We start from the raw sequence: 27,569 nt of genomic DNA, 5'->3' as shown, positions 1-27,569 counted from the left end.
TTATGTTTGTCTCTCTTTCTACCTTTTTTCTCTCTCTTCATCTCTTTGTCTGTCTTTCTCTGTCTCTCTTACTCTCTGTCTGTCTCTCTCTGTCTTTCTGCCTGTTTTCTGTCTTTCTTTCTCTCTGTCAAGGGCGTAACTTTGAGTTGAACATTGGGGGGGTTGAGTGACACAGGCTGCATGAGCCGCTCACGGTGCAAAGGTGTTGCTCTCAGCTCCCAAACAATTGAATGGTGACCAAAATTCAAACATTAAAAATAAGGTGAAAATACAGGCTTAATACTGAAGCAAATAGTTATTATTTATGAGGAGAGGTAAAAAAAAAAAAGATTTAGCCCCTAACCCTATTTACTGACACAAACGACCCAGCATTGTTTTGTCTTTTTTTGTCTTTTTTTTTTTCATGTGTGTCTGAGTGTGTGTGCAAGCTTGAGTGTGTGTGGATCACTGTGTGTGTTTATGTGCGGAGAAACACTGGGCTGGTTTCGGTTCGGTCCAGCGGGTTTTTAGCAGAAACACGGCCACTTTGGACTCTGATCTTTCTTCCTGTGACCCTCTTTTCAGCATGTAGTATAGGCTACACTCACACACACACGTACACACACACCCAGGCACGTTATGCAGGTGTAACATCCAATTGGGTCCGCACCCCGCACTCCGAACCCGGACGAATTATGAAGAACACACCGCCGTCGGCTCGCCTCAAACACACTAGATCGTTAGATTTCCAGACCACTATATGAGTGTTGCCAACTTTCTGGTAAAATCAGATGACTGTCCAAACTCTCTGGAGACTTTTTTATTTAAACTTTCTTGTCAAAGCGACCGATGAAGTTGAGCGAGCCGCCGTAAACACCGCCCGGTCCGAGCAGCATCTGCCCCGCAGCAGCAGCAGCAGGCTGTGTTGAATAACAGCTAAGAGACACAGCACAGCAGAGAGGAGGACTAACTTTCATTCATTCAACATTTGACCACGAGTCAAATGTTGAATGAACGAAAGTGGTGGCACTGAAGCTCTAGCAATATCGTACCTACTGTTGGGAAGACATTTTCATTCTTTTGCCCAGCCAACAATTTAAGATTGTTGACTGGGCTTTCTTTTTCCCCTCAGCTCTCTTCATACCACCGCGAATGCTTCCGAAACATAACGTTAAAGGGACCCTCAGGTCCGTGGTGGGCGAAACCAAATCTCAGCGCGGGAGGGGGGGCGCAGACCAGTCACTTTTTTTTTTTGTTTGTTTGTTTTTTACTGCCATTGAGAAAATCTACCACATTGTCGTGTTTATAATACCTAACACTCATTTAAAATAATTATGATATGATACTGGGGGGGTTGTGGTGGCTGGTTTAAATTATTAGGTGGGTTGCAACCCACCCATCACCCCCATAAATTATGCCTATAACTCTGGTGCTGAATACTGTCAGGCCACGTGCAGGTTCTCAGTTCCATGTCTTTCTTAACCTAGACATTAACATAATATACAACAGACAGAGAGGTTTCCATCATTAAGGCCTATCAGCAGGATCTCCAAGCCATATAATTACCCAGTAACACAGTATGTTCCTACCTTCTGATACAACCCACTATAACATTTCCTAAATTAGCTCCCCTACCACAGAATAGCTTGTTTACAACTGTGTTTGGACCACATGGTTAACGCCATCACGACTGCCATTTTAAACACGTGGGTAACTCTGTGAAATGGTCACTGTTTTTAAACGCACAGTTAACGCCGTGAAACAGGCGCTGTTTTAAACTTTTTTTAAACATTTTGATGCTGTGAAACCAGTGCCACATGGCTAACTCTGTGAAATAGAACAATAGACTGTTTTTAAACACATTGTTAACGGCAGGTTTGGCAATTTTTGGTACGTGGCAGGAGTGAGCTTAATCACCCGCTCGCCTGGACCTCTAGCAGGGATCCAGGGGAATCCTTCACGACTCTAGCACATTATCTTTAATTCAAGTAGCCTACACGTTCTTATTATTGAAAAATTGCTGTGTGTGGGCTAAAATAGTTATAGCTAGCTATTAGTATTAAGTGGAAACAGAGTACATTACTACTGCTATCATTACATATTTACTGACTAGAATTGGAAAAACAGTGAAATGTATGGATGGTAACAATGGTGGAATGTAAGTAATGCTACATTTACTCTTCACTTTAAGTACAAAGTAAAGGGTGACCAGATATTGTAAATGAAAACCAGGAACATTTCCTGTTCCCAACAGTGAATGTATCATGAAATTATCTAATGTTATTATTTAGGAAATAAAAAAGGAGGACAATAAGGGTTCATTTGATTTGGTATGTTGTACTGTAACAAACTATAGTGCAGGACATCTAAAAGATACAGAATTGGTGGGGGGTCTATATATACATACATATATATTGTATTGACAGACAACATTTCTCATCATGCCAAGTGGACTGAGTAGTTTGTTAAGTTTGCCATTCTATGTTCCAAAACACTCGTTACTTTTTGGTAGTGTTTGTAAAGTGTCTATGAAGAACATGCTAGTTTGGTTGTTGTCACTTTTTATAGTTTGAACCATTATGAGCTGGCTCTTACATTTCTTGAATCCAGCTTAGGGTGATGCAGTTAGGGGTGGTTGCCCACTCCACTCCTGTGGTTGTTCTGTTTATTCACTAAGTGCAAAAGGTCCACTGACAATACCTGACATTTGTTATTCTACAGTATGTACTCTGTACAAAATAACCAAGGCTACAGTGAAGACATTCATCATGCTTAATGTTTTGTAACTCAAACTTCTTGATAAGCAAAAAGGGTTAAATTTGAGTTCAATATTGAAAAAGTCAGCAATGACAAGTAGCTTTATACTCTTTTAAATATTTAATCAAAATCACAATCTTTTCTTGACCTCAGCGAGAATCATTTTGCAGCCTTTCCCAACAACACTGTTGTTCTGTTCTCTAGTGCCAACTTCCTGTACATGCAGATTACTGTCAACACTTTTAGAAAGCTCCTGCTAGAATACAGCATATTTCCAAGTGTCAACTGAAGCCATCAGCATTATCTCCATGTCAACAACAACTTGTCCAAAACCAAAATGAGATTAGTTTTTGAGAAAGCTGACAGCCTGCTCTTAAATATGAAATAAAATAAAGCAAAATGAAAGCCTTTGTGCTGACACCATGATAGGCTGCTATTACTGTTAGAGAGAGCCAAATCAAAATGTTTCTCTTATAGAAAAGCTGCTGATTACATTTGGTTGCTGATTTCATTTGCTTGTAATTACAGCTCTCTATTTTCTATAATTATGGTGTAATTTGACAGCAACAATACAGTATATTTCAGAAAATTACATGTCAGTGAAGAACCATTACTGCATGCTGATTTCCTGACAGCAGAACATATTTTATTAAATTCAGTTTAACACACACTATTGCCGAGCCGTCTACACACATGTCACAACACTGTGTTTGACCATTGCATCCATCCTGAAACATTGTTATTTATGAACACTGCAGATCCATCACGTCTCCGCTGCTGGACAGGGAGTCACAGTCCTCACGCCTTCACCAGTGCAAACAGAGCTGTGTCCACAGACATACACTATCAGTCAGACTGAGGGGGCTGAGTTTGAGCTGATGGTTGGCTGTGGAGGATCAGCATTGCTCAGTGCAGCTGCCCAGAGATTCAAAATGACACACACATCCCGTAGTGGGTGCTGGATCCAAGATTAACCAAAACAGGAATCAAAAACTCATGGCAACAGTACAGAGGGATCAGGCAAAGCTCACAGGTGTGGAAATTGGTCACAAAGGTCATACACGAGGATTCAATGTTCAAAAATGCTAGGACGTTTGCTCACGGGGAAGACAAGATGAATTGGCACAAAGCGAAGGGAGAGCTTGGCTTATAGACACACGAGGGAGGGGCAGAACGAGACACAGGTGAGGCAAATGAGAGTAATCACCAGTGGCAGGAAAGGGAACAAAGGGAGAAAGTAAACTCAGAGACAACACGGGGAAAGAGGAGAATACAAAATAAAACAGGAAGTGATGGACAGAAACCTCAAACCCTGACAATGAATGTTAAGCTTGAATCTTTGTGGAATATTAACTATTATGAGTTGCAAGTTTTTGTTGTTTTGTGTAGATACACGATATACACACGTCTTTCATTGTGTGCTATCCATGTGTGTTAGACACAATACAATTATAGAATCTTCATATTGATTGTTAAAGCTTAACATTTTTTGCATATACTCTGTGTATGTTCTGATGTATAGACACAATGTTATTTATCTACACACATACTTGTGTGGTACAGAAAAGAGTATATGCTCTTGTGAAGATTTTTCTTTCTAAACACTATATATACTATTTATTCTCACTACTTTTTATGTGATTATGAGTCTGAGGAAGAGCGTCTTTTAGCTCGAAACGTCACTCATTTTTGCAGAATAAAATCCTTTCAGGGGAGCTTGCTGGTGTGCGGACCTCTATTTTTTCACATTTCAGTGCAGCTGCCCACCTGAGAGGATCTACTCCTGATGTGGGTCTGTCACAAATATTCAAGTAATTTTCTATTTATATAGCCTAATATCACAAATCACAGTTTTGCCTAAAGGTGCTTTACATCTGTACAGCATAGGACACCCTCTGTCCTCAAAGCCTAGATTCAGATCAGGAAAAAAAAAAACAAAACCGCTTCAGCAGGAAACAAATGACAGAGAGAGTGGAAACTGAGACCATGTACCACGCTGACAAAAGATTTGACCAACGGGAGCACGTAAATTATATAGTCTATTGCCAGTAGTTTTTCACTACATATTTTACTCATATTTTAAAATATTTTAATTGGCATGGTTTTTGGATGATGTAAGATAGCTGTTGCAGCTTCACCCCGATTTCACACAAACCCTCAAACCAGCCTGTTCTCATTCTGAAGGCATCACATACAGCCGCTTTGCCAGTGCTTTTGGCGTAAGATTCCTTACATGGCTGGACATTATAGGTAGCAGTGCTCTTATACTGGATGGCTGGACCACACCTGACTAGTGGCATCACTTGAGAATGTGGCTGAACAGAACCTGCTGCATTTGCATGATATACAGCAGGACGGTGTCAGGTTGGAACGCTGCTGGCAACAACGTATTAAAACAAGTGCAAGGGTGCTTATAGGATGGGTAGGAGGGGCAGTGGATGGGTCCAAAAAACCCACTTTCATGCGGGAGTCCAGTGTTCGCTTCCTGTCTGAATATAATGGGGGGTTTTCTACCCCTTACCATGTGCCTCCTTCCCCTAATCCTAACCATCCATGCCAGCATGTACTTTTGCTGATGTGCCAATTTGGTTGCCATGTGCTTGTGTTGACATCATGGTAGCAGCATCCCGAAATGTCAATAGTAGGATTCCTATGTGTAATATGTAGATGTGGAAGTCCACTGCAAAGCAGCAACATGTGACAACTGGTGATGATTTTGTTGCTTAAACAGCACTTTGTGAGTTTTAATCAGTCAATCAGTTAATTTGTTATTAATTAATTTGCATTTAACAATGCAGTGAAGGTTAAAATCTAATACAAATTATTATTTTATTACCTCAGTATTTCATGACTTTTCCTAATTCTGTTACAATCACTTATAATCATATGCTGATGCCACACACCATAGAATTATAGATTGGAAAGTCTTTATTACAAATACTGGTTATGTCAGGGCCCCTGATGTTGGTTAGTGGCAGTGCTCTCCCTCTTTGTTTTTTTTTTCCGCAGGTAGGCGTGAGTTGGGTGCAGAGGGTGGAGGAGCCAACAGCTGCAGCCACTTGCAATCAGCGTTCGTGCCACACGGGTGATTGTCTGTCTGCCAGCTGCATCTGATCTGGACCTGCATTTAAGCCAGGCTCAGTCGACTCGTCGGCGTCGGACTGTTCGCTATTCCTAGTCAGTTGTCGTTCACAGTTTACGTCTGATCCATGCTTTCACCGCTGTTGCTAACCGCTTGTCTCTCTGCCTGCAGTTTTGGACAAATCTCCGATCACCGTGTGCTCCTCCGACTACCTCAGTGTCATCTTCACCTCATCGGTCTCCCTCCTTCCGTCTAAACCGCCTGGAATCACACTTCGGACCCTCTGCCCTCCCCTGTTGGACTCTCGCCTTCTGCACCCTCTATCCCCGCCTGCCTGCCTTCCCCATCCTCTCTCCCCATTTACCCAGATAAGTGGATAGCATAGCCGTTAGCTTTAGTGCTTCGCTCGTTTTTTTTTTACCGGTTAGCGTTTAGTATATTTCTTGTCTTAGTCATAGTATTTTACTACATCTCGCACCCGTATGGTGTCTCCTTTTGTTATCTCCGCCCGTTGTAGTATTTGCACCCGTATGGTGTCTCCTTTTGTTATCTCCGCCTGTCGTAATATTTGCACCCGTATGGTGTCTCTTTTGGTTATCTCCACATGTTATAGTATTTGCACCCGTATGGTGTCTCCCTTTGTTATAATAGTTATCGCCACTGATCATTGAATTCTGCACCCGTGTGGTGTCTCTTTTAGTTGCCTGTCCAAGTAGTAATCATCTCGTTATTCAGTGTGTGTTTACAGAGTTTGTTAGCACTGAGTTTGGTGTCTCCCTTAGTTCCTTTAGTTGTTTATCTGTTCCAGTTTGGTTTGGTTTGCTTTCCTTACTCGGTGTTACCTTGCTCGGGTTAGCATTTAGTTTTCTGTTCTGATTCTTTCTGGTAATTGTAAATAAAATCTTTTATTGTGAGTTTTGTGTGCTGAGTCTTGTTGTCCCGCAACTGAGTCTCTGAGCCGCCTGTAACAGGTTAAGAAAAGAATACAACAAACTGCCCAGAAATATCAAACTAAAAAGCACCTCACAGGCTCACAAAAGGACAACCAATCACATCTTTTAAAGCAGTGGCTCCCAATTGGTCCAGCCAAGGGGTCCAGGTTTCTCAATAGTCATTATTTAGGTCCACAGAGTTTCATATTTTCTATGCCATACTTTTGTTTAGTCATGTCATCAAGCTAGTTTGCTGATTCTGTTAAGCAGCTGTCTGCCACTTTTCACTGAAGTGAATGCATATTTTGACAACCATGTATATGTCATGAAAAAGTTCCTTTTAAATTTAAAAAGCAAGTTTATTTATGGAAAACAAATTCATTTTTTAAAAACCTGAAACACTGATGGCTCCAGCACCCCCACGACCCTTACGAGGACAAGCGGTTACAGAAAATGACTGACTGACTGAAACATTGATTCATATCATGAGATACAAACTGAGCTTTATAAAATTAAAATTAAATTCCTGCCAACAATAATGATGCTTCCATTCTGTGCAGTATCACTGTGACATGTGTCATTCCTCTCTGCATCAGCCAACAGCATACTAATGTATGTGCAGACAGATAGGCTGGCTGAGAGGGCCATCCTCAGCTCTGTCCGATGAGAAATACATGATGACAAATTTAGAGAGTCCCAGCTCTCCCCTGCTCTCAGTGTTTCCCCTAGATTTTAGTTTTTATTTTTTCATTATTTTTTTTGGGGGGGGGGGGCATAACTTCTTACAATCTGCTGCTAATTTTTCCTACTAAGACTAATTCCTTGTCTAATATCCATAGTTTAAGCTGTGTGCGTGCTCCTCAGATTTAACAATAGTCTTGGGCTCTCTAATGACAGCAAATGTTCTATATGATACACTCACCCTTTACCAGAGAGATGCAAAGACTTGTGACTAGGACCATAGAGGCAAAACCCGTACTAACATGTACTGCTCCACACATTGTACTGAAAAGATTTTCTGCTCTTAACCGTGTTACATTTTCTTTACAAAGGATGACAGTGAGCCTCTTAACTGCATGAACGGCATTACTGTTTTACCTAAAACTCTGTTTAGACCGTTCAATTTCTCTTTTGGCTCTGATTTCGTTGCTCTGTTTTGAATACACAGAGTATGCAATTTGTGATAAAGCGCCATCCTGCCACCCTCAAGCTCCACCCAAGTAGCGGAGATATACACACTGATGAGATCCTGCCACCTCACTAAAGGTAAAATTGCTACCATTCACATCAAGACATATTTTGTAATATTTTCACAACTTTTGTATATTGTGGGCAAACCAAGGATTCAGCATATCCTAAGGGGACACCTGTTTATTTGGTAGACTGATAGACAAACATGTCGGAGTATGCCAACCTTCACAAATTGCCATTGATAAATATGATTACTAAACCAAATCAAATGATCCTGGTTCACGGGACAATGCTTTGACTGACCATGCAGCCAAAGTGTTGCCACAACTGTATTTCCTTTCAATTTAAAGCTCTGTCACAACCTTGCTTCTCCTACTGCTGTGGCCATCTTACAGGAGACCGCTGGTATAAAGAAACATAGGTTGTGGCTCTCCCATGGATGTAAATATGTTTATAATCTGTGAGTCCACAATGGCGGCCGCACTGTGGCTCCCCCCTTCCTGTACCTGCTACAAGCCCCCTTCTGATATAGTTTGCAGATAAATTCTTGCCTATATGTGATCAGTGTGCAAATATCTTGTAGGGTTAGAGATGTTATCAAACTGTCCTGAGACATAGACTTGTATGAAGGCCCACTCTGCTTCTATTGCAAAATTCCTGCCAAAAGGCAATCTATTTAAGACACATGCCAAGCAACAGCAATTATTACAGAGGCACTCACTTAAATAGATAATGATTGAACCCTGCCAATCTATTGAATCAACAGTCAAACAAAAGCTCTCCAGTTTCTTTCTAGTAACACTGTGCAGCAGCATCCATCAATGGGACATGGTCTGCACCTGAGCAAAGCCACTGGTCCAGACTGTGATACGTCCTGCTTGTCACCAGCACAGTGGTCTAGTCTGGAGGTCATCCCACTTTGATCCATGCATCCCACTGTTAGAAGATGCCTCCCCCACCAGGCACCAGAGAACAGCAGGATCCCTCCCAACCCTGAAAGTCACCCCCTCATCACCTGCAGATCCTGCAGTTTCAGCTGCAGCCTACAAGGGACTGCCTCATGCAGGCCCCAGAAGCCCAGAAGAAGAGTTGCAGACTTGTGGCAGCTTTGAACCAAATGAGAGATCTTTCTCATGCAATTGAAGATTTTACAAACTCTACTATAAAGGGCATGTTTATGCTCTTGCAAGTAATGACTGCTGAAAAACAAAGACTTTACAAATTCATGCTGCACTGGATGCAACTTGTGCTGTTATTAGACATTTAGCCAACAACATATTATGACCAAGACATTTCATAATCTTGTCATCACAACTTGTATCACTGAGTTGAATCAATGTAAGGGACACTGGCTTAAGTAATGTTTGAATTGTTCTTGCTTGTGCTTCAAATCATGACTGTTGTTTACCTCCTGATCTCCATGTGGAATTTATCACTAGAACAACTACAGACATCATGAACTCCATTGTAACTCAACTTGTTCCACCAATAGAAGAGAATCCACATTTTGTTTGAGGTTGAAACTTACTATGGCTGAATAGGCTTTAGACAAAGTGTGTGTTTTTTGTTTTTTTTTAATCAAAAGTGTGGATTGATGAAGCAAATACACATTTGGGCACTGTAGACTTGCCAATCACCAAGTCTGGGGGCAGTTTCCAGCCCCCCACTGGTCTGGGCCTTGATCTTGCTGTATGCCAAATGTCTGATCCTCCTGTCTCCTGCCCCCATTTCACAATTTGTTAATTTGACAGAAGCAGGACTTATGAATTTCTTAAGCAGAGGAGAAAATGGTAGAAACACAAAGTGGCAGTAAAAATATTAGAATGGGAAAAAAGCCTTGAAAGGCAAGTGAACAAGTTGCCACATTCATCAAGAAAACTCATGAGTGGCTGAAAGGCGAGTCCTTACCTGTGTCAAGCTTTATGGAGAAAAGCAGAGGATCCTGTGGAGAGGGAGTGCTGGCACACTTCCACTGCAAAGCCCATAAAAGAAACCTCCTGTGAGCCAAAACAGCGCTGAGCCTGCAAGAGGACTGAGGGCCCTGAGGTCAGCCACAGGTGGATGCTTCACAGCTCTGCAGCAGCCTGAATGATCTGAACACAGATCAGCTCCTGGCGGTTGATGGCGCCAATCAGAGCTGCAGACCTCTCCTGGGACAGAGGAGCAGTGAGCTCTGATGGGGAGCTACACTGAGGGTTTGACCTAGCAAAGGTATGACACAATCCTCCCTCCCTTCACCTGGAATCACAAAATGAAAGGAAATTAGAAATGAAAGCTGATATGAAGAACATCATGTCTGAGAGCCAATCAGTCTGAATACTTGCTTAAAATTCCTCTATAAATAACATCTCAACATCATGAATTAAATAAAATCACATCAATTAAGTGTTTCAATTTTCACATACATGTCCCCAGACGACATGAACTTTAGGTGGCAAATGTACTGCAGTCAAACAACATTGTGGGAAAAAGGACAAACACAGCTGTCTTCTGAAAATTGTGAAATGATGATGATTACACTCATTTGAAACCAAAAATAAATTTTGAAAGAAAGTATGTTTTTTTCTAAAAAAAAACAAACAAACAAACAAACAAACAAACAAACACCACAATACAGTGGCGTTGTGGTTAACACTGCTGCCTCACAGCAAGAGGGTCTCTGGTTCAAAACCCAGTTGGAGCGGGGTTTGGTCCATGGGTGGGGGCCCTTCTGTGGTGACATGCACAGCATCTTTGATAAACAGAAAATTTAGGTTTAAGCACCAAAACTACTTTAGGTTTAGACAACAAACATTACATGGTTCAGTGTGGGAGGATCATACTTTGGGTAAAGGTATTACACCCTCTGCTCTACTGTTAGCAATGCTGACTGTGGTCTTTATTGCAGGCAGTTGAACCTGAGGGCAAAATTAACAGCAAGGTAACAGGAACTTGTAGAAAATAATGACTTAGAACAGAAAGATTCTGGAAACAGGCAGACAGAGGCAAAACAGAACTGACTGGCTGGAACGATGAGGAGACAAGACAAGACGCAAAAAGAAAACCGCAGCACTAGACAACATTGACCACCAACTGACAAGGAACATAAAGAAACACACAGGTATATATATATATAAACAGTATATATATATATATATATATATATATATATATATATATATACTGTTTAGACTAGGACAGAATACAGCCAAGGTGGGAAAACACACAAAGAGAAGAAGAAAAATCAAAAATGACATCTCAGGAGTAAATTTACAAAATAAAAAAGGAAACAGATAAAACATGAATGAGTAACATGAAACAAGAAAAAAAAAACAAAAACAGATCTCCCCATCTTCTAATTTTCAATAGTTCTCACCCCACAGCGGTTCTCATTCATGAAACGTGTAAATCTTGAACGCCGCGGGAAACTGGTATTTGATCATAGGCACATGTTTATGTTTATGCACGCCAATCAATTGTAAATTGACAGCACACTCCCGCTAGTCTGCAATAAGCATACATTCCCGCTCATGAAGAGCCATTGAGCACCATATAAGGAGGTGATGATGACTATTATGGGTGCATTCTGTCCACCTGCCAACATGCTGCCAGCAGAAAGACAGAAAGAGACGTACAATCTATTGCTCTCCATTTACACTGTATTGCGTGAAGGTGCTTTCAGCCAGCTTTTCCCAGAGGATCCCGAGGCGTTCCCAGGCCAGCTGGGAGATGTAGTCTCTCCAGTGTGTCCTGGGTCTTTCCTGGGGTCTCCTATCGGTGGGACGTGCCCTGAACACCTCACCAGGGAGGCATCCGGGAGGCATCCTAATTAGATGCCCGAGCCATCTCATCTGGCTCTTCTCAACACGGAGGAGCAGCGGCTCTGCTCCGAGCTCCTCCCGGATGACCGAGCTTTTCACCCTATCTCTAAGGGAGAGCCCAGCCACCCTACGGAGGAAGCTCATTTCGGCCACTTGCACCCACAATCTTGTTTGCAAACACAAATAGAGAAAAATCTGTAAATATGGGAATAGAAATAAACTTGAATGCAGCTCCGACGAGTCCTGCAGATGAGACAAACAAAAACCAGGATCATGGCAGTTGGAAATCTGAAATAACCTAAGAAGGATTTTAAATGTTATTGCTGTTCAAATCATGTTTTCTGAAAATCTCATGTAATACATATTACCTTCATTATATTATAGAACCACTTAACTTACTGACTATATTGATGTGTGAAGTATGTGGATTTTGTGTGTTAAACTCAAATACTATTTTCACAACAGAGAGAAAAGTCAGCCAACACCCTGCAAAGTTTCAGACAAAGGAAAAAAATATTCCGGAGTGTTTCAGTGGAAATTGTCTTCCCCACACCCAAAAACAGACTACCTCACAGGCTGGCCCTCGCTGAGCTCAAGTAACCTTTGATTTATTTTCAGATTTCCTGAGACGTCTTTCTCTAAATTCCCTTAGTTTCTTGCCCCAAATCCTACGCACATGGTTCACTTTTTCTAAGGAAGCTTTAAAACCTCTGTATCACCTGAAGACGTCTTTGTTTTGTCTTTTTGTATTTTGTAGGTTACCATAAAACCTTTCTTTTTAAAGTTTACTGACAAATATGGCTGTTTGACCAAAGTTTGTACTAAGGATTACTTTATTGACTGAGATAAAGTGAACCACCAGCAGCTATCCCTGTCAGAAACTGAAGCTGCATCTTTTAATTGAACCATCAGGTTGTATGGATTTTGGCTTTAACACGTGGCAACCCTTTCTGTGATTAGGTCTCACTGTTAAAGAATGGCTATCAGAAATAATTAATGATTATTAAAAATAATTATTGAGGTGCCAGATTCAAGATGCTGGATCAAAGATGGCCGCAGAGCTGAGAAGGCCTTGGTCCAACATGTGGTTGGTCAGACAACGGAACAAAAAAAAAGCAGGAACATTAAGTTCTTTCTCTGCGTGCTTCTGCTGAGAGCCAATTTCTGCGTGCATATATGTGATCCAATATGTATATAAGGTACCTTGGTTAGTAAAAAGGTTGTTTAGTTGCATGCAAGACCCTGTATGTGTGATGCAGTAACAAACTAAATTCCAGATTAACCAATAATCCAATAGCAAACAGATCTGAACGACTCATTCGATAGCATTAACATCAATACATGTTACACATGATATGTCAAAAGACAAAGTAGATGGTCTAGCTCAGCCTGTACATATGTCCTAATGCTATGCCCAAATGTTACTTGCCAATGTACTTGGCAAGTGGTAGAAGAGTTCTTTGGGTTGCTGGCTGAAGGAAAGAGGTTCCAGTTCAGTCACCTCTGCGAAGTTCCCAGTTCCCAGGAGGAGGCTGGCCGGTCCTGGTGTCCATACCGAGATAGCAGTTCAGTGCTATCTCAGTACTGTTCTTCTTTGGCTTGAGAAGTCAGCTGTGGCTTTCTATCTTCTGCAAAGTCCCTTTAAACTTGGAAATTAGAGCTGAGACAAGGCTGCAGCTCCTGCTGAGAGCTTAGGTGTGGATGGGGGGAAGGGTAACAAAGCTCCTCCAGACCTGCAACCTTCCTTGGAGGAGACTGGTCACAGAGGTGGTCCAATCATGTCTGAAGGTGGATCCGTGGGAGAATCTAACACATAGGTGTCAGAACATGAGGGACTCTGGGACATTGAGTTCAAATGGCTGTTCTTTTTAAGGAACAAAGAAGACAACAATAGCCATCTATAAGAAGGAACTCATGTGACACATGTCCAGTGTCAAGTGTCCAAATGAACGAATCATGTGGAATTCCCAGGTCCCTACAAGGTTATCTCGCTCTCTGATCTCCATCCGCTACCTAAATCCTTTTCTTTGACAGCTGGACCCCCTCTGGCCAACACACCTGCATCTCCTGACCACTGCACCACCATGGACAATGTGTGGCATAACCAGTCAGCCCTTTTCTACCCTTAACAAAAATCCCACTCCTGAAGAAAGCCCCCCTAGGTTAAATTCTCTTTACACTGAGCTCACCAGAGAACACACTGCTACATTCTGCATTTAACCATTGCACATTTCACCAGGATTCACTTGTCACACCGGCTGGACAGGACAGGTCAACACAGGACAACATTTTGTTTCTACAGAAATTGGTTTAAGAGCTGCCTTGGACACACAACAGGCATATAAGGTCACAATGGTGCTATGATTGGACTTTTCTGTGTGTTTACATGGATGTGGACACTCTGGGGGGTATTCCTGAAAGCAGGTTATGTGAAAACTCTGAGTATGTTAACCCTGAGATGAGGGAAACTGTTATCTGTTCCAGAAAGAGAGTTAAGTCAAACTGTGAGTCAATCACCATGGTAACTGACCCTGTGAACATGACCTGCTCGCTGGCATGTTTTCTTGAAGAAACACAGAGTTTCTACCTGTCTCCTCCCACCTGAAGCAAGCTGTCAGACACAGGTTGTCGTATTACGTAGTGCCTTGCGTTGGAAAAGGATTTTCAGATCTCAATTGGATGTGCTCTCATTCCCAGATGAATATTTGTTGTAATGGCACAGTTTTTCATAACACTCAGTCATTCATCTTAATAACATTTTCCTGTCGTACATATCCAATCTCACACACCGCCTTTCTGTTGACTGAGTAAAATGCAAATGTTTTTTTTAGAATTATTATTTTATTGAATTTTCATATACACAACACCAAGATTTTAGTCTACAACTAAATGACTCCAGTATGGATAAAATAAATAAAAATTAAAAAATAAAACATAAAATTAACATGTTAAAAACAATAAAATAAAACAAAACTCCAATGATAAATTACATTCAAAAGTATCAAAAAAGCTAAAATACCACCACACAATAAAAGACAGTAAACAAAACCAGTAATCAAATATCAGTTGTTAATTCAGTCAAATTTGGCAGGAGGACATATATGTGTTAAACAGCATTCTGTTAGGGGTTTAAATGACTACATGTTAAAATAGCCACTGGATAGATATTTACTTTGTTTAACGTCAAATATGAATAAAACCAAAGTGAGGTCAGCCTATAATCATGGCCAAGTAAAATATGCCTTACTTTTCTGAATGATGTTTTTAAATTTCATTTTCAGTTGCTTCCAAGTGCATTTTCCCCCTGTGGGATTGCACCTAAATGAAAATCAAAATGTATTCAATCCACCACTTTTTCACCTGTATGCTACGTGCGGTTAATGATAAGTCAATTGACACAAATGACACGAGCAGTGATTCTCTCCCATGATGCTTTTCTCCTCTCCAGCTGCTGCAGCTGTGTTACTTGTCTTTCAAAATATGGGCTCATATTCGTCGTAGGCAGCATGAGGACCTCTAGTTCCAATGGGGTAAAGTAGCTTGGTTTCCTTTTCTCAGCAGTTGCCATGGTGAATCGAGGTATCGGGGCTCCATTGATGATGGCTTTTTATTGAGGTCGTGCATGCGCTGAGCTCAGGGTGAACATACTCAGAGTTGACTGAAGTAATTAAGATCAGCTGTTCTGTAACTGAATACTCAAGAGTTTCCCCTTTCGGAGTATTTCAACTTAGAGTTCAGGGTTAGACATTAAGTTTGTTGAACCTCCATTCTGGAATACCCCCTGGACTGATATAAAAAAAAAATTGGTAACACCTTACAATAAGGTACACAAAAAATGAGTAGTTACTGGGGAACTAATAAGGGCAGGAATGAGGAACAAATCATTAGTTAATGGTCAGTTTTTGAGTAACTCAAACAGGGAGCTTATGAGGAACGAATGAGGAACTAACTAATAAGGTAAATGAAAAATGAGTGGTTACTGAGGCTACTTGAGTAACTCCCAATCATATGTCATACAGTAACTAATCATTAGTTATTCATTAATTGATAATGACTAAGGGTACTGATGAGGAACGAATAAGGAACTAACCGTTCCTGTATGTATTTCAATTTAATACTTTCTCTATGGGAATAACAACTTACTATTATTAGGTTTAGCTGTGACTAATGGTGTCTTTGATTTGAAAATTATTGTGCTATTCGTGATGTAACAGATTTGACAAATGTGTAACATATATACGTAAGATGTGCAAAGAGATTTATTTCAAATTTTGGGCTTTTATTTTGATAGCTTCTGGTTAGATGATCCTTCCTGTATAAAGCAAGGGAAGCAATTTTGTTTGTTGCTGAGGGCAGATCATGGATGTATTATAAGGAAGTCTGGAAACAGCCGTGGGGGCGGGGCCTCATTCATTCCCATGAGAGCTGCTCAGTGGCGCATGAAGCAGAGAAAACTCTTTTTCCAGGTTTAGAAAAGTGGAAAATACCCAGATCTACTGGCCCATAGAGCATGCGTAGAAGTGATTAACGGCAGCCGAACGTGGCCGAGTGTGGCCGAGTGTACCCAAGCAGTGTCTCCAACTCACTGGCTCGCTCACACAAGTTACCCGAATTGAGTGCTCGAGGTGAACAGCACTCTGTCACGAGCATTCCTCTTGTAGTAGCTTAGCTTATTAGCAACAGCCGCTAATCGGCGGTATAACGATAGCGGTGCTGTTGGTTTTAATATTTAGGTGATAATCAGATAATGGTATATTTATCTCTCTCTCTCTCTCTCTCTCTCTCTCTCTCTCTACACACACACACACACACACACACACACACACACACACAAATATACATACAACTTATCAGGGAATCATATCATAATCACGACCGGAGAAATTAAATTAACGCAATCAAAAAGTGTTGTGCCCACAAAAATCGAATAAAAGGTGGTGCCTTGTAATTTTGCCACATGTATTAAAACTCAGCTAAACGTAAAAAAGTAAATTCTACATTCAGTACCTTTTAGAAACTGTCACTAGTGCTCCGCGCTGCTCACTGATAACCGGTAGTTTGAATATAGACTGTAGACTGTATATACGGTCTCTGATACAGACACGGTAAGACGTCCATATTACAGGCTTTACAACCAACAGCGTATGTATGTATTGTAAGATGGTAAAAATGATGAATTATAATTCAAAAATATCCACCACTACGGCAGGCACGAAGCCTGTGCTGTGTCAGGGACTCCAAGAGTTACACATTCCTGACGGGTCCTGTGCGCATTCATTTTATGTCTGGAGAAATACCAAATTCCAAATCTTGATTCGGAAAATAGCACATTTTATGTCTTTAGGACTTAATGTTTTTAATAATGGCTATAAAAAAATGCGTTCTGAAAAGTCAACATGTCTCAAAAAAAATTATCCAGTGATTTAAGGAGGTATCTTTCCCAATGTTAACAAATGGGGAAAAGTCTTTCTGGGCCAGTGTGCATCACCTGACGCTGTAGTTCCACTTCTGGCCACTATGTAAATTTTGCCTCAGAAGGTAGTGCACAATCCTCAATCATCTTTTCTTCGACTCGCTTTTTGTGGTATTGCCAGTAAGTATGTTTTATTTAAGAAGCTGAGGAGTAAATGTTTAGTGATATTTGTCATTTTGTGCTATGTTTGTTAAATCTATGTTTGTATTGTTACCTGTGTTACTATTTGTGTTTATTTCGGTTTTACCTTCTCTTCAGTAAATCCTGCCAAGTACAACAGACAGGCAGTTCATTGGTTGAGATCTTGGGGAAGTAAGTTAAGCTTGCTGTTTCAGATGAGATCAGTACAATATTTTTATTTGAGAATGTTGCACAGCAGAACTAAAATGAAAATTAATAAATTCCTCTCGACCTCTTCATAGGTAAGGGTGCTTTTTGATAGACCTCAGGAATGATGATGATGATGTGATATTGCTTTGATGGTGAGATACCCACGACACCTGGAGTCCCCTCCTTCGACAGTGTGTAGTAGGATGAACCGAACTTTAAATAAACTGAATGACCAGAAATTTTAAGGAACTAAACTTTAACATTGAACTCATTGAACTCTGGACACACATTGAACTGAAAGGCCTATATTTTTGTTTTGTTTTTTGATTTATTTGTGAATGAGTGGGCTCTGAATGTGAACAGAATCTACTGTCTTATGTGCCTCTCTAGTCCATAACCTTATTTATTTATTTATTGTTAAATTTAGCTAATCCAAATTATGTTGACATTGTAATAACTGGAAGGACCCACCATGTGTTAAGGCAGAAGGATAATATTTACCAGTGAATAAGGGTGTAGCCCCTTGGTAATAGTTAAGTTATGATTTATTACTCATTAACTACTTAGTATGATGCTTCACTTTACTTTAGGGGACACAAAAAGGGAAACTAATGGTCAAGTGATCTAAGTAATGATTTGTTACTTATTAACTACTCATTATGACACCACACTTTACTTTGAGGGAAACAAAAAGGGTAACTAATGGTCAAGTAATAATTAAGTAATGATTCAGTGCGCATTAACTACTCAGTATGATGCCTCACCTTACCTCAGGGGACACAAAAAGGGTAACTAATGGTCAAGTAATAATTTAGTAATGATTCAGTATCATTAACTACTTAGTATGATGTGACACTTTACTTCAGGGGACACAAAATGGGTAACTAATGGTCAGGTAATAATTAGGTAATGATTCAGTACTCATTAAGTACTCAGTATGAAACGGGGTGTGTATGAACCCAGAAGCAGTACGCCAACACTCAAAGTCAGTTGGTAATAAGCTTTATTATCGCCAACACAATTAAAGATCAGCTCACAAATGTTCTGTCCGTTCTTCGGGTGAATTACCCAGTTAATGTCTCTGGTAATCCCACGAGATGAAGACACGAAGCTGGAACTCACTGTGGCTGGAGAGTAGGAAACCCCGTAGCTCGAGGAACCGACAACACGTGTGGAAACGTCGTCGGGGAAAACGCTGGGTCGTGGTCGGGAACAGGCAGGGGATCCAGTGTGAAACAGTCCGAGGATGCAACGGTACCGTCGAGAGCAGGCTGAAGGATCGTCTGGTCGAAGGGAGGTCTTTGCCAGTGAAGCCGTCAGAGATGCGGAACGCCGAAGCGAAGCACGTGGTCAGGGACAGAAGGCAGGTAGGTACACCGGGTGGCAGGCACGGAGGGTTGGTCGGGAACAAACTGAGTCGGCAACAGGAAATCTGGCAAAAGAACGCTGGAAAGTCATGCATGGCAGAGGAACAATCTGGCAGTGAATGAACGTGTGCGAGAGTCTTAAGTACTGGACTGATTGATGATGAGCTGCAGCTGTGGGGGAGAGCAGACTGCAGCAGTGGGCGTGGCCAGCAGAAAGAGCAGGTCAGAGTGAGGTGAATGGAAAAGTACTGGCAGTGAAGGGGAGGAGGAGAATGCAGGAATCATGACAGAACCCCCCCCCCAAGGGACGGCCCATGACGTCCCAAACCCAAAGTCACAGAAGCCGGGTGGGCGGAGGGGGCCCGGAAGGAGGGTCAGAACTCCTCGGACCCGGCAGAAACCATCTGCCGACGCTGTCGTGAAGTCGCCGTCGCCCGTCATCAGAAGGAGGATCCCCACCGGCGGCGGCAAGGAACCCCTGGAGAGGACCCCAACCCAGAAGGTCCAGGAGCAGGAGACGGAGAACGGGCAGGAACGGAAGACCCACGGCCAGGAACTGCACGGGACGGCTGGTCCGGATGGAGCCGATGGAAATCCATGATGAGCTGGCGGTCCAGAACCTGCCGAGCCGGGACCCAGGATCGCTCCTCGGACCGTATCCTCCCAATCGACAAGGTACTGGAGGCCTCTGCCGCGCGCCCTTGGACCAAGGAGCCGACGGACCCGTATAAGCCGAGGACCGTCGATGATCCGAGGCGGAGGAGGCTGAGAGGTTGGCTGCAAGGGACTCTCCGGACCGGCTTGATCTTGAGACGTGGAATGTGGGATGGATTCTCATGGCACGAGGAAGCTTCAAACGGACTGCCACGGGGTTGACGACCTTCTCAACAGGGAATGGACCGATGAACTTGGGAGCCAGTTTTCGGGAGTCCACCCTCAGCGGAAGATCCCTGGTAGCCAGCCAAACCTGTTGGCCCACCCGGTAGGGAGGTGCCTGGGAACGCAGCGTGATTAGCCGCCGAGGTGTGGCCCACGGCCCGCAACAGCGTGGCTCCCTGGCCCGGGTCCAGGTCTGGCGGCAGCGGCGAAAGTCCTCCACCGAGGGGTAGGCCGTCGCCCTCTCTTGGGCAGGAAACAGAGGAGGCTGGTAACCATAGGCACACTGGAAGGGGGAGAGCCCAGTGGCGGAACTCTGAAGGGTGTTGTGGGCGAACTCCACCCACAAGAGCTGCGATGACCAGGAGGCAGGATTGGTCGAAGCCATACAGCGGAGTGCCGTCTCCATCTCCTGATTCATCCTTTCAGTCTGTCCATTGGATTGGGGGTGATACCTGGAGGACAGGCTGGTGGACGCCCCCAGAAGACGGCAGAACTCCCTCCAGAATGCTGAGGTGAACTGGGGCCCCCGATCGGAGACCACATCTGAAGGGATGCCGTGCAGTCTGATGACATGCTGCAGTAGCAATCCCGCTGTCTCTTTGGCTGAAGGGAGCTTGGGTAAAGGCACAAAATGTGCCATCTTGCTGAACCGATCTACCACTGTCAGGATCGTGGTGTTGCCTCCCGACAGTGGCAGACCGGTGACAAAGTCCAGAGCGATGTGGGACCATGGGCGATGAGGAACAGGAAGAGGGTGCAAATGACCAGCAGGAGCTCGTGAGGGTCTTACATTGGTTGCAGACCGGACAGGAGTTCACAAAGTCTTTAGTGTCGTTAACCAGGTGGGCCACCAGAACCGTCGTTGCAAGACCTCCTGGTAATGCAGTGATGCCAGGATGGCAGAGACGAGACGCAAGAATGGGCCCACTGCAACACCTCAGACCTGAACCTCGGGAACAAACAACGGTTCTGAGGACAGGCGCTGGGACCCGGTTGCTGTTCCAACGCCGACAGGATGCGGTCCTCGATCTCCCATGTGAGAGATGCCAGGAGTCGAGAGGCAGGAAGAATATTGTCAGAAAGGGGAGATTCTCCCTCCTACACCAGGAACTGGCGAGAAAAGGCGTCGGGTTTGACATTCCGGGACCCCGGCCGGTACGAGAGAGTGAAGGAGAAACGAGCGAAGAAAAGGGCCCAACGGGCTTGACGGGAATTGAGTCTCTTGGCTGTCCGGATATACTCTAGGTTCTTGTGGTCAGTCCATACGAGGAAAGGGACTCTGGAACCCTCTAGCCAGTGTCGCCACTCCTCCAACGCCAACTTAACCGCCAGAAGCTCGCGGTTGCCAATGTCATAGTTGCGTTCAGCTGGCGACAATCGTCGGGAGAAGAAGGCGCAGGGATGCAGCTTGCCATCTTGACCGAAGCGTTAGAGAGGACTGCTCCCACCCCCACATCCGAGGCGTCGACCTCCACCACGAACTGCCCATCAGGCTCGGGGATGAGGAGAATGGGAGCAGAGCTGAAGCGACCCTTGAGGTGTTCGGCGCCATCAGCTTCAGAAGACCAGCGGAACGAACCTTGGAAGAGGTAGCGCCCGTGAGGGGGCTGCCACCGTGCTGCTGTACCCCCGGATGAATCTCCTATAGAAATTGGCAAACCCGAGGAATCGTTGCAGCTGCTTACGGGAATCGGGTGCCGGCCATGAGGTGACGGCGGAGACCTTAGCAGGATCCATTTCCATGCTATTGTGACCAATGATGTAGCCCAGGAAAGACACAGAGGAAGCATGAAAGTCACATTTCTCCGCCTTAACAAACAGGGAGTTCTGGAGAAGCAGCTGCAACACAGTCTGTACATGGTGAACGTGTTCTTGTTTGGTCCGGGAGAAAATCAGAATATCGTCCAAATATACGAACACAAACTTATTAAGGTGTTCTCTGAGCACGTCGTTGATCAGGGACTGAAAAACGGCTGGAGCATTGGTGAGCCCGAACGGCATCACCAAATACTCATAGTGTCCTGTGGGTGTATTGAAGGCCGTCTTCCACTGTCCCCCCTCACGCACGCGACCAGGTGGTAAGCTGCTCCAAGATCAAGCTTAGTGAAGATAAATAGCCCCTTGTAAAAGTTCAAAAGCCGTAGCTATGAGAGGGAGGGGGTAACGATTCCTCACCGTGATCTCATTCAACCCCCTATAGTCTATGCAGGGCCGTAAAGAACCGTCCTTCTTCCCCACAAAGAAGAACCCGGCTCCGGCAGGAGATGAGGACGGCCGGATGATTCCGCTAGCCAGAGAGTCTCTGATGTAGATGTCCATAGCCTCTCTCTCTCTGGTGCGGAGAGTGAGTGAAACCCGACCTTAGGAGGAGCCAGCCCGGGAAGGAGATCGATGGCACAGTCATAAGAGCGGTGGGGCGGTGAGAGGTGGCCCTGGTCCCTTGTTAAACACCTCCCGTAATCGTGGTACTCTGTGGGCACCCTTGAGAGATCCGGTGTGGTGCAGGAGCGGGTGATCCCCCTTGAAGCCTCTTGCCACCGAAGACAGGTCTGTTGACAGGAAGAACCCCATGCCACAATCGAGCCGGTAGACCAGTCTATGTGGGGATTGTGACGACGGAGCCAGGGGTATCCGAGGATCAGAGGCAATTCTGGGGACCTCAGGACATGGAATTGAATGGTCTCACAGTGTTCACCACAGACAGGAGCATGGAGACAGGAAGTAGTCTGATGGTCACGGTTCCCAGGAGGTGACCATCCAGAAGCGTTAGCTGGAACAGAACGCGGTAGGGAGACCAGGGTTAATCCCAGCTGTCGAGCCAGTTCCTCGTCGATGAGATTCACATCGGCACCAGAGTCAATGAACGTGGCGAGGGTGTGAAACTTATCACCCAACAGGAGCTGCACGTGGAACAAGGGGCGGAGACTGGAGGCAGAGTTCTGGGAACGGCTCAGCAGGATGCCCCTCTCTACTGCTGAGCCCGACCTTTTACTGGGCAACTGGAGAGGAAATGTCCAGCCTGTCCACAGTACAAGCAGAGTCTCCCCCGACGTCGTCTCTCACGCTCCTCAGCAGATAATCTGGTTCGGCTCACCTGCATCGGCTCCGTCCCTCCCAGACTCGGGTCCGCTGGAAGCGTTACAGGTGGTGGTGGAACCCGCTGGTGACCAGAAAACCGGTGGGAACCTCCCTCCAGACGCTGCTCCTTTCTCCTCGCCTGAATCCGCCTGTCCAGTCTCGAGGTCACTTCAATGAGACCATCGAGAGAATGAGGAAGCTCAAAGGAGACCAGTTCATCCTTGATGTATGGTGCTAGCCCATTGAGGAAGGCGCCGCACTGGGCGGCTTCCAGTTGCTCTGTCGAGCCTGAGTCCCTGAAGTCAATAGCGAGTCGGCGACCGTCCGACTTCCCTGACGCTGGTTCAGTAAGCCCCGGTGGCGTCAGGGCCCAAGACACTGGACCAAAAACCTTCCGTAGTTCATCCGCTGAAAGGCTTGAAAGCAACACAGGCGGGTGTACCTCTGTCCCATTCTGCTGTTCCCCTATAGTCGTTCTCGCCAGTGAGATGGTTAATGGCGAAGGCCACTTTAAGCGCCCTCCATTGGCGAGCGTGTGGCTGCAGAGCAAACAGGATGGAGCAGTTTGTCAAAAACGGATTGCAGCCCTCTGGATCTCCAGCGTAGCGTTCGGGTGTCCCGACCCGGGGTTCGGGTGCGGCGCTGGGAGGTGGCGCCGGGTTGGGAGCCGTCTGAACAGGGATCGAACCAGGAATGGCGTGCTGGGTCAACGTGGTGGCCATCTGTTGTACCTGGTTAAGCCAGCAGGGTTAAAGCTCGCCCAACGCCGAGGCAGAATGCCGAGCCTCAGCCGTTGGAGGAAAGCTGAGCCTCGTGTTTGCTGGAGCATTCCCTCAACACGGGCTAGACGTGACTGTAGAAAGCGTTAGAGTCTGCTGGGTCCATTGTTGGCCAGATTGTACTGAAACAGGGGTGTATGAACCCAGAAGCAATGCCAACACTCAAAGTCAGTTGGTAATAAGCTTTATTATCGCCAACACAATTAAAGATCAGCTCACAAATGTTCTGTCCGTTCTTCGGGTGAATTACCCAGTTAATGTCTCTGGTAATCCCACGAGATGAAGACACGAAGCTGGAACTCACTGTGGCTGGAGAGTAGGAAACCCCGTAGCTCGAGGAACCGACAACACGTGTGGAAACGCTGCCGGGGAAAACGCTGGAGTCGTGGTCGAGGAACAGGCAGGGGATCCAGAAATAGCCGAGAAACAGTCCGAGGATGCAACGGTACCGTCGAGAGAGCAGGCTGAAGGATCGTCGTCGAAGCGGGGAGGTCTTTGCCAGTGAAGCCGCCAGAGATGCGGAACGCCCGAGCACGTGGTCAGGGACAGAAGGCAGGTAGGTACACCGGTGGCAGGCACGGAGGGTTGGTCGGAACAAACTGAGTCGGCAACAGGAAATCTGGCAAAAGAACGCTGGAAAGTCATGCATGGCAGAGGAACAATCTGGCAGTGAATGAACGTGTGCGAGAGTCTTAAGTACTGGACTGATTGATGATGAGCTGCAGCTGTGGGGGAGAGCAGACTGCAGCAGTGGGCGTGGCCAGCAGAAAGAGCAGGTCAGAGTGAGGTGAATGGAAAAGTACTGGCAGTGAAGGGGAGGAGGAGAATGCAGGAATCATGACACAGTATGACACTGCTCTTTACTTCAGGGGAAAAGCGTAACTAATGGTCAACTAATAATTACGTAATGATTCAGTATCCATTAACTACTCATGTAATGCAGTCCTACACAAAAAATTATAACTAATGGTCAGGTAATAATTAAGTAATGTTTTAGTACTCAGTAATCATATAGACAAAGAGCAAAAAGTAGTTATGATTGAGGTGTTACGTGTTGTTAGTTGTTGTGCAGTTTTGTTTTTTAATTTTTAGTTTTTTTGTGGAACAAAAAAAACCAGTGCAAACATCTAATAACACCATCATAAACATCATAAACACCATCTTTGATCCACACCACATGAATGGACAAGACCATCTCTGCATCCATCTCTGCATCTGAGGAAATGCTGAAGTGGACATAGAAGGACTAAACACTGGTTTTGGATCTTGGGATTCCAAATGCCTTTCTCTGCCATGCTGCTCAGTACTCCTGGCTGGTGCTGAGGGGCGCAGGAGTAGTTTCTACTCTCGGGCCACTGGGATCCCATGTAGGATCACTGCCCCCTCCAACCATGCATATATTGCTGCTAATTTGTTCATTATTTATAAGTGTTAGTTATTGGGCTTCTTTGTTGCACAATATGCAGGAGCTGGCAGGATTACAGTTCACTGTGATACATCTGGTCAATAAAGATTACCATAATAAGATCACCAATCAATCAATCTTTATTAAGTTGTTCCTCATTTGTTCCCTCATTGTTCACTCATTTTACTAATCAACTAATTTTAGAAGTCATCGAAGAACTGATCATTAACTAATAGCTCCTCATACATCCCTTATTACTTACATCACTCATTTCTCTATTAACTCATCATTACTACTGAGTAGCCACTGTCTGGTATCTGAATGGAAGTTACTTGAGAACTGACCATTAACTAATAGTTACTTCCTCATTCGTTCCTTATTACTTCCCCAGTAACTACTAATTTTTCATATGCCTTATTATGGTTAGTTCCTCATTACTTTCTCATTAGTTCCCTATTAAGTAATGATTAGCTTCTGTATGACATTTGATTGGGAGTTACTCAAAAACTGACCATTAACTAATGATTTGTTCCTCATTCGTTCTTCATTAGTTCCTCATTAGTTCCTCAGTAACTATTCATTAGGTGACACTTTGAAGCCACGTCTCAAGAACAGCTATGTTATGATAACTTGCGGAAAGTTAAATGTCCAGTCAGAATTCCTCTGAAACTAGTTTATGATGGTTGCTGGCCTTCACCCGTCTCTTGTTGATAATGCTAACTACAGTAACCAAACCTTTTTACATTAATATAGTACTGTTGGAGATTGGCTGTAAATCAAAAGCAACTGCTTACAGTGAGACATTAATACCAGACGATTCTGAGCTATGTTCAGTGCCAAGACTTTTTGATGTCCAGTGTCAAGTTTTAAAACTTTCTGTTATATCCGACCATGTGTGGTAACTATGACAAATGTCAGTGAAATACTGTGTTTGGGATTTATGAAAGTGCACCCCAGCGGTTAACTTGTGCTTGCTGAACAGCTGACTTCCGCTGTAGTGCGCCGCTAGTTTAGTTCAACTAAAACACAAGAAACTTGTGCTCCAGAAAAGGACAGGCACTCAATGAAGATCCTAGGGTCACTAATCAGCAATTATGACTTAATATATAGGCCAGAGAGCAGTAATAGAAAATAAAGAAAGAGGAGGCAGAGCCAGGGTGGCAGTCTGAACGAACTAAATCCAGGATCAGGCTGAAAGCTCTGCCACCTCCTCCTCCTCCCCGTCATACGGACGGAGCTAAATAGGGATGATGTGGTTTAATCTTGCAGGTCTTCTAGACATTGCAAATATTATTGGACCAAACAGATCAAATCCTGATCGTTACACAAGACACTGGCCACTATGTAAATTTGGCTTCGAACCCTAACACTCTTACTGGGGCCTTTGTGTATGCACTTTTTATTAATCAGATTTTTCCTCATTTGCGCATTGCAAACATTTAATGTGAATTCAGTGCAAAGTTTTATAAATGAGACCCCAGATCATAGGAGTTGCACCAGCTCAGCTAACTGAGCCTAGGCTGTTTTTTCTCTTTGCAGGTCAGGCTTATGTTAGCCTTGGCCATTAATACTGTTTTGACTACCTTAGTATTTGTTAGTAATGTCATAAGTGATATCATGTAATGCCTTCATCAGCATCAGACATTTTCTGTCCAGTAAAGATGTGCTCCACCACTGATGCTCACAATCTAAACTCATATAATGCCACCCGACTGACACAGCAGGCTCCTGTATAATTCCTCTCACTCAGTCAAAAGCACTCCTAATATTCACAGGAATCCCAATGTGTTCATCAATGGCGATGAGTTCCCTTCTCTACACAACATGCCTGCACTCATCAGGTTCTCAGTCACTTCTGAGAGCACCCCCATAGTCCATGGATGTGCCCTCCCAGGGGGCCATAGTAATGAGGTGTTTGTAAGAGCCGATGCTGCAGGTAGGACAAGTCACAATGACAATGAGCTCCACAGCTGCACCCATCTCAGCTGTTTGCCAGACCAGGTGAGGAGGTGTTTACTCAGCAGCACAATGAGATGCAATGATGAGCACCTGCAGCACAAGAGCAAACTGCAAGGGATGTTTCTGTACTCATGCTAATTCAGAATGCTGTGATGAGCCAATTACTGGTTTCTAGGAAAGCACGATTTTGGATTTTTAAATGGGTTGGTTTTGTGTGTTTGTGTGTTTTTGAGGGGTGGGGAGTAGGAGTGGGCGGTGTACAGCCTCTGTGCATGGCTGCCTGCTCTCCCAGGTGAGCTACTTGGCGCCCCAGATAGTGGATTTTTTTGTTGATATCCAGTATGCCGATTTACAATTAATTTGTCTGATTGTGATACAATACCAATATCGATATATATACTTTTTCCCACCTAATGTCAGTGACCATCAAGTCTCTTCTGTAGTGGAATTAACATCATACTCTGCATATTCTTATCATGATGGCCCTAGCAGGTGGAGACATGAAATACAATGCTTTTCAGTTTATGTAATATTCATCCATTGTGCAAAATCAGAAAA

At 44.1% G+C, this 27,569-nt stretch overlaps 1 protein-coding gene across 7 annotated transcripts in view; it reads right to left on the bottom strand.

The window, feature by feature from the left end:
- The window catches only part of ptprfa (protein tyrosine phosphatase receptor type Fa), a 301,290-nt gene that overhangs the window by 222,806 nt on the left and 50,915 nt on the right, over window positions 1-27,569 (bottom strand). For all 7 annotated transcript variants that reach the window (XM_088077354.1, XM_088077355.1, XM_088077356.1 and 4 more), the window contains exon 2: window positions 9,850-10,179. The gene's annotated coding sequence lies outside the window, so the exon portion shown is untranslated. The remainder of the gene's footprint in view (window positions 1-9,849; window positions 10,180-27,569) is intronic.

The sequence above is a fragment of the Plectropomus leopardus genome, chromosome 5 (assembly GCF_026936395.1).
Source record: "Plectropomus leopardus strain MGB_pleo_1.0 chromosome 5, ASM2693639v1, whole genome shotgun sequence".
NCBI lineage: Eukaryota > Metazoa > Chordata > Actinopteri > Perciformes > Serranidae > Plectropomus > Plectropomus leopardus.
Note: the sequence above shows the minus strand (reverse complement) of the source record. Positions and strands in the feature narration are given on the sequence as shown.